We start from the raw sequence: 8614 nt of genomic DNA on the forward strand, positions 1-8614 counted from the left end.
CATCTTCATCTGAGCTCGTCTCCTCCTTTCCCTTAGGTTCATAGTCCTCTTCTTCTTTCGTAGTCCAACCACAATGCACCACATCCCCACAGACTTTAGGATCTGCAAGGTAATCAGCCACATAGCTCTCTCCTTCCGAATACTGGGACGACATGTTGCTCTAATCTGCAGCAGGACAGCTCGAAACAAAGACAAAAGATATTTGCGTGATAGGGAGGTCAAAACCTTCGAGAGATTATATAATGAATTTTTACTGACCAAGAGAAGTATCGTGCAAGAAAACGGAGTTCGGAGAGCACACGAGGTGCCCACGACGCAGGGGGCACGCCTCCCAGCCTCGTGGAAGCCTCGTGTCCTTCCCGGACTGCTTCTTATTTTCCTATTTTTCTAAATATTCCAAAACGGAGAAATATTGCCATTAGAATTGTTTTGGAGTCGGTTTACTTACCATACCACATACCTATTACTTTTCGGAGTCTGAAACGTTCCAGAAAGTGTCCCTTATGTATTCTTCCGGGGTTACGGTTTCAATAATATTAGTTTCAACATTTATGGGATTACCTGAGATATAATGTTTAATTCTTTGACCGTTCACCACCTTCGGATTTGTGCCTTCGAAGTTGTTGATTTTTATGGCACCGGAACGATAGACCTCCTCGATAACGTAAGGACCTTCCCATTTAGAGAGAAGTTTGCCTGCAAAAAATCTTAAACGAGAGTTGTATAACAATACATAATCACCTACGTTGAACTCACGCTTTTGTATCCTTTTATCATGCCATCTTTTAACTTTTTCTTTAAACAGCTTGGCATTTTCATAAGCTTGGGTTCTCCATTCATCAAGTGAGCTAATGTCAAATAACCTCTTCTCACCGGCAAGTTTGAAATCATAATTGAGCTCTTTAATAGACCAATATGCCTTATGGTCTAATTCAAAAGGTAAGTGACATGCTTTACCATAAACCATTTTATACGGAGACATACCCATAGGATTTTTATATGCAGTTCTATAGGCCCGTAATGCATCATCAAGTTTCTTGGCCAATTCTTTCTAGATCTATTAACAGTCTTTTGCAAAATTAATTTGAGCTCTCTGTTACTTAATTCTACTTGACCACTAGACTGTGGGAGATATGGAGCTGCAAATCTATGATTAACATCATACTTAGCAAGCATTTTATGAAAATCACCATGAATAAAATGCGAACCACCATCGGTCATTAAATATCTAGGGACTCCAAACCTCGGGAAAATAACTTATTTAAGCATCTTAATAGAGGTGTTATGATCAGCACTACTAGTTGGAATAGCTTCTACCCACTTAGTAATGTAATCAACAACAACTAAAATATGTGTATACCCATTAGACAAAGGAAAGGGTCCCATATAATCAAAGCCCCAAACATCAAATGGTTCAATAACAAGTGAATAATTCATAGGCATTTCTTGACGTCTACTAATATTACCAATTCTTTGACATTCATCACAAGACAAGACAAACTTACGGGCATCCTTGAAGAGAGTAGGCCAATAAAAACCAGATTGCAATACCTTATGTGCAGTTCTATCTCCAGCATGGTGTCCTCCATAAGCCTCGGAGTGACACTTGCGTAGGATCTGTTCCTATTCATGCTCTGGTACACAACGTATAATAATACCATCTAATCCATCTTTATAAAGATGTGGGTCATCCCAAAAGTAATGTCTCCAATCATAGAAGAACTTTTTCTTTTGCTGGTATGTGAAACTAGGTGGTATAAATTTAGCAACAATATAATTAGCATAATCAGCATACCATGGAGCAGTTCGAGAAGCATTTATGACATTTAATTGTTCATCAGGAAAGCTATCATCAATAGGTAGTGGGTCATCAAGAACATTTTCTAACCTAGACAAGTTGTCTGTAACAGGGTTCTCAGCTCCCTTTCTATCAATAATATGCAAATCAAATTCTTGTAGCAAGAGAACTCATCTAATAAGTCTAGGTTTATCATCTTTCTTTTCCATAACGTATTTAATAGTAGCATGATCAGTGTGAATAGTTACTTTAGAATCAACAATATAAGGTCTGAACTTATCACAAGCAAATACAACTTCTAAGAACTCCTTTTCAGTGGTAGCATAATTTATCTGGGCATTGTCTAGATTTTTACTAGCATATTGAATAACATTTAACTTCTTATCAACTCTTTGCCCTAGAACAACACCTACAGCATAATCACTAGCATCACACATAATTTCAAAGGGTAAATTCCAATCAGGTGGCTGAATAATAGGTGCAGAAATCAAGGCTTTCTTAAGTATTTCAAATGCTTCTACACAATCATCATCAAAGACAAAAGGAATATCTTTTTGTAATAGATTAGTCAGAGGTCGAGAATTTTTTTAAAAGTCCATAATGAACTTCCTATAAAAACCGGCGTGATCGAGGAAACTTCTTATACCTTTAATGTCCTTGGGACACGTCATCTTTTCAATAGCATGAACTTTAGCTTTATCAACTTCAATGCCTCTTTCAGAAATTTTATGCCCCAAGACAATACCTTCATTAACCATAAAGTGGCACTTCTCCCAATTCAAGACAAGATTAGTTTCTTCACATCTCTGCAAAACTCGATCAAGGTTGCTCAAGAAATCATCAAAAGAGGATCCATGAATGGAGAAATCATCCATGAATACCTCACATATCTTTTCACAAAAGTCAGAGAATATAGCCATCATGCATCTTTGAAAGGTAGCAGGTGCATTACATAAACCAAAAGGCATACGTCTATAAGCAAAAGTACCGAACGGGCAAGTAAATGTGGTCTTTGATTGATCATCAGCTGACACAGGTATTTGAGAGAATCCAGAGTAACCATCTAGAAAGCAAAAATGTGTATGTTTGGATAATCTTTCTAGCATTTGATCAATAAAAGGCAAAGGGTAATGATCTGTTTTAGTAGCCTTATTTAATTTGCGGAAATCAATTACCATCCTATAACCCGTAATAATTCTTTGTGGAATCAATTCATCTTTATCATTAGGAACAACAGTAATACCTCCCTTCTTGGGGACACAATGAACAGGACTTACCCACTGACTATCAGCAACGGGATAAATTATACCTGCCTCAAGGAGCTTTAGTATTTATTTTATTACCACTTCTTTCATCTTAGGATTCAACCGTCGTTGATTATCAATAACTGGTTTGGCGTCTTCCTCCAAATTTATTTTGTGTTGACATAGAGTGGGACTAATGCCCTTAAGATCATCAAGAGTATATCCAATAGCAGCACGGTGCTTCTTCAGAGTTTTCAATAATTTCTCTTCCTCCTTCTCTGAAAGGTTAGCACTAATAATAACATGATATATCTTCTTTTCATCAAGATAAGCATATTTAAGAGTATCAGGTAATGGTTTAAGCTCAAACACGGGATCACCCTTGGGTGGAGGAGGATCCCCTAGGATTTCAACAGGCAAGTTGTGTTTCAGAATAGGTCCCTGTTTAAACAATACTTCATCTATTTCCCTTCTTTCATTCATGAACATATCATTTTCATGGTCTAGCAAATATTGTTCTAAAGGATCAGTAGGAGGCACGGCAATAGAAGCAAGACCAATAATTTCATCTTTACTAGGCAATTCTTTATCATGGGGTTGTCTACGAAATTTAGAGAAATTAAAATCATGAGACATATCCCCTAAACCAATAGAAACAATATCCTTATTGCAGTCTATCTTAGCATTGACAGTATTCAAGAAGGGTCTACCAAATATAATGGGACAAAAACTATCTTGTGGGGAACCAAGAACAAGAAAATCAGCAGGATATTTAGCCTTCCCACACAAGAGTTCAACGTCTCTAACAATCCCAACTGGTGAAATAGTACTCTATTGGCAAGCTTGATGGTAACATCAATATCTTCTATCTCAGCTGGTGCAATATCATGCATAATTTCTTTGTATAAGGAAATAGGTATTGCACTAGCACTAGCACCCATATCACATAAGCCATGATAACAATGATCTCCTATTTTAACAGAAATAACAGGCATGCCTATGATAGGTCTATGTTTCTCTTTAGCACCAGGTTTAGCAATTCTAGCAGTCTCATCATAGAAGTAAATAACCTACCCATCAATATTATTGTCCAAGTGATCTTTAACCATAGCAACATTAGGTTCAACTTTAACTTGCTCAGGGGGTTTAGGTATCTTAATATTACTTTTTTGACCACAATTGAAGCTTTAGCATGATTCTTTTTTCTAACAGGGAAAGGTGGTTTCTCAACATAAGCAGTAGGAACAATAGGATCATTATAAGTGATAGTCTTTTCTTCAACTTTAATAGGTGCAACTACTTTTACTTCAATGGGAGGATTATATTTAAACCACTTCTCCTTAGGGAGATCAACATGAGTAGCAAAAGATTCACAGAAAGAAGCTACTATCTCAGAGTCAAGTACATATTTATTGCTAAATTTATGGAAAACATCGGTATCCATAAAAGATTTAACACAATTAAACTTAGGTGTTATACCTGACTCCTTACCTTCGTCGAGATCCCAATCTTCAGAGTTGTGTTTAATTCTCTCCAATAAATTCCATTTGTATTCAATAGTCTTCATCATAAAGGAACCAGTACAAGAAGTATCGAGCATGGAGCGATTGTTGTCAGAAAGCCGAGCATAAATTTTTTGAATAATCATTTCTCTTGAGAGCTCATGATTGGGGCATGAATATAAAATTGACTTAAGCCTCCCCCAAGCTTGAGCGATGCTTTCTCCTTTGCGAGGCCAAAATATATATATATATATAATTACGATCACGATGAACAAGATGCATAGGATAAAACTTGTGGTGGAATTCCAATTTCAAACGTTTGTAGTCCCATGATCCCATCTCATCACATAGCCTATACCATGTCAATGCATCTCCCTTCAAAGATAAAGGGAACACCTTCTTCTTGATAACATCATCGGGCATACCTGCAAGCTTAAATAATCCACAAACTTCATCCACATATATTAAGTGTAAGTCGGGATGTAATGTTCCATCTCCTGCAGAAGGATTAGCTAGCAGTTTCTCTATCATACCCGAAGGAATGTCAAAGTAAACATTTTCATTTTTCAGTTGGTTGAGTAGGTTGAGGAGCAACTGTTTGCTCTACCGGTCGGGGTGAAGATACCCCGAACAAGCCCCTGAAAGGATTACTTTCCATAGTAACAAGTGACAGTAAATTTCAGAAAATTCCACCTACCAAAGGCGCTTCACTCCCCGGAAACGGCGCCAGAAAAGAGTCTTGATGACCCGCAAGTATAGGGATCTATCGTAGTCCTTTCGATAAGTAAGAGTGTCGAACCCAACGAGGAGCGGAAGGAAATGATAAGCGGTTTTCAGCAAGGTATTCTCTGCAAGCACGGAAATTATCGGTAACAGATAGTTTTGTGATAAGGTAATTGGTAACGAGTAGCAAGTAATAAAAGTAAATAAGGTGCAGCAAGATGGCCCAATCCTTTTTGTAGCAAAGTACAAGCCTGTACAAACTCTTATATGATGTAAAGCACTCCCGAGGACACATGGAAATTATCGTCAAGCTAGTTTTCATCACGTTCATATGATTCACGTTTGGTACTTTGATAATTTGATATGTGGGTGGACCGGTGCTTGGGTGTTGTCCTTACTTGGACAAGCATCCTACTTATGATTAACTCATATTGCAAGCATCCGCAACTACAACAAAAGTATTAAGGTAAACCTAACCATAGCATGAAACATATGGATCCAAATCAGCCCCTTACGAAGCAACGCATAAACTAGTGTTTAAGCTTCTGTCACTCTAGCAACCATCATCAACTTATTACTTCCCAATGCCTCCCTCTAGGCCCAAACAATGGTGAAGTGTCATGTAGTCGACGTTCACATGACACCACTAGAGGGATAACAACATACATCTCATCAAAATATCGAACGGATACCAAATTCACATGACTACTGACAGCCCACAAGTATAGGGGACCGCAACAGTTTTTGAGGGTAAAGTATTCAACCCAAATTTATTGCTTCAACACAAGGGGAGCCAAAGAATACTCTCAAGTATTAGTGGCTAAGTTGTTAATTCAACCACACCTGGAAACTTAATATCTGCAGCAAAGTGTTTAGTAGCAAAGTAATATGATAGTAGTGGTAACGGTAGCAAAAGGTAACAATAGTAAAAGTAATATTTTTGGTATTTTGTAGTGATGATAAGCGAAGAACAATATATGGAAAGCTAGTAGGCAATGGATCAGTGATGGAGAATTAGGCCGGATGCGGTTCATCATGTAACAGTCATAACCTAGGGTGACACAGAACTAGCTCCAGTTCATTGATATAATGTAGGCATGTATTCCGAATATAGTCATACGTGCTTATGGAAAAGAACTTTCATGACATCTTTTGTCCTACCCTCCCGTGGCAGCGGGGTCCTTACGGAAACTAAGGGATATTAAGGCCTCCTTTTAATAGAGTACTAGAACAAAGCATTAACACATGGGAGGTAAATTCTTAACATCTTCAGCTTTAATACCTTTTTCTTTCATAGATTTCTTTGCCTCTTGCATATCTTCAGGACTAAGAAATAGAATACCCCTCTTCTTCGGAGTTGGTTTAGGAATAGGCTCAGGAATTGGCTCCGGAGGTGTCCAATTATTTTCATTTGTCAACATATTATTCAATGGAATTTCAGCTTCATTCGGTGTCCTTTCCCTGAAAACAGAACCAGCACAACTATCCAGCTAATCTCTGGAGGTATCGGTTAGTCCATTATAAAAGATATCAAGTATTTCATTTTTCTTAAGAGGATGATCAAGCAAAGCATTAAGTAATTGGAGAAGCCTCCCCCAAGCTTGTGGGAGACTCTCTTCTTCAATTTGCACAAAATTATATATATATATATATCCCTTAAAGCAGCTTGTTTCTTATGAGCAGGGAAATATTTAGCAGAGAAGTAATAAATCATATCCTGGGGACTACGCACACAACCAGGATCAAGAGAATTAAAACATATCTTAGCATCACCCTTTAATGAGAACGGAAATATTTTAAGGATATAAAAGTAACGAGTTCTCTCATCAGTAGTGAACAGGGTGGCTATATCATTTAATTTAGTAAGATGTGCCACAACAGTTTCAGATTCATAGCCATGAAAAGGATCAGATTCAACCAAAGTAATTATATCAGGATCAATAGAGAATTCATAATCCTTATCGGTAACACAGATAGGTGAAGTAGCAAAAGCAGGGTCAGGTTTCATCCTAGCATTTAGAGATTGCTTATTCCATTTAGCTAATAACCTCTTAAGTTCGTGTCTATCCTTGCAAGCTAAAATAGCTAAAGAAGCTTCTTTATCAAAAACATAACCCTCAGGAATAACAGGCAAGTCTTCATCATCAATTTCATCAGTATTATCAGATTCAATATTTTCAATCTCTCTAGCCCTAGCAAGTTATTCATAAGGAAATTCACCAAGTGGCATAGTAGTATCAAGCATAGAAGTAGTTTCGTCATAAGTATCATGTATAGCAAAAGTGGCATCATCAATAACATGCGACATATCAGAACGAATAGCAGAAGCAGGTTTAGGTGTCGCAAGCTTACTCAAAATAGAAGGTGAATCAAGTGCAGAGCTAGATGGCTGTTCCTTACCTCCCCTCGTAGTTGAGGGATAAATCATGGTTCTTGGAACTTTCAAGTTCTTCATAATGATAAGCAGATATAAATCCCAAGTGACTCAAAGAATAGAGCTATGCTCCCCGACAACGGCGCCAAAAAGTAGTCTTGATAACCCGCAAGTATAGGGGATCGCAATAGTTTTCGAGGGTAAAGTATTCAACCCAAATTTATTGATTCAACACAAGGGGAGCCAAAGAATACTCTCAAGTATTAGCAGCTGAGTTGTCAATTCAACCACACCTGGAAACTTAATATCCGCAGCAAAGTGTTTAGTAGCAAAGTAATATGATAGTAGTGGTAACGCTAGAAAAAGGTAATAGTAGTAAAAGTAATGTTTTTGGAATTTTGTAGTGATGATAGAAATAGCAACGGGAAAGTAAATAAGCGAAGAACAATATATGGAAAACTAGTAGGCAATGGATCAGTGATGGAGAATTATGCCGGATGCGGTTCATCATGTAACAGTCATAACCTAGGGTGACACAGAACTAGCACCAATTCATTGATATAATGTAGGCATGTATTCCGAATATAGTCATACGTGCTTATGGAAAAGAACTTGCATGACATCTTTTGTCCTACCCTCCCGTGGCAGCGGGGTCCTTACGGAAACTAAGGGATATTAAGGCCTCCTTTTAATAGAGTACTAGAACAAAGCATTAACACATAGTGAATACATGAACTCCTCAAACTACGGTCATCACCGGTAAGTATCCCGATTATTGCCACTTCGGGGTTAATGGATCATAACACATAATAGGTGACTATAGACTTGCAAGATAGGATCTAGAACTCTCATATATTGATGAAAACATAATTGGTTCAGATCTAAAATCATGGCACTCGGGCCCTAGTGACAAGCACTAAGCATAGCGAAGTCATAGCAACATCAATCTCAGAACATAGTGGATACTAGGGAT

This window comes from Triticum urartu, chromosome 6, assembly GCF_003073215.2.
Source record: "Triticum urartu cultivar G1812 chromosome 6, Tu2.1, whole genome shotgun sequence".
Taxonomy (NCBI): domain Eukaryota; kingdom Viridiplantae; phylum Streptophyta; class Magnoliopsida; order Poales; family Poaceae; genus Triticum; species Triticum urartu.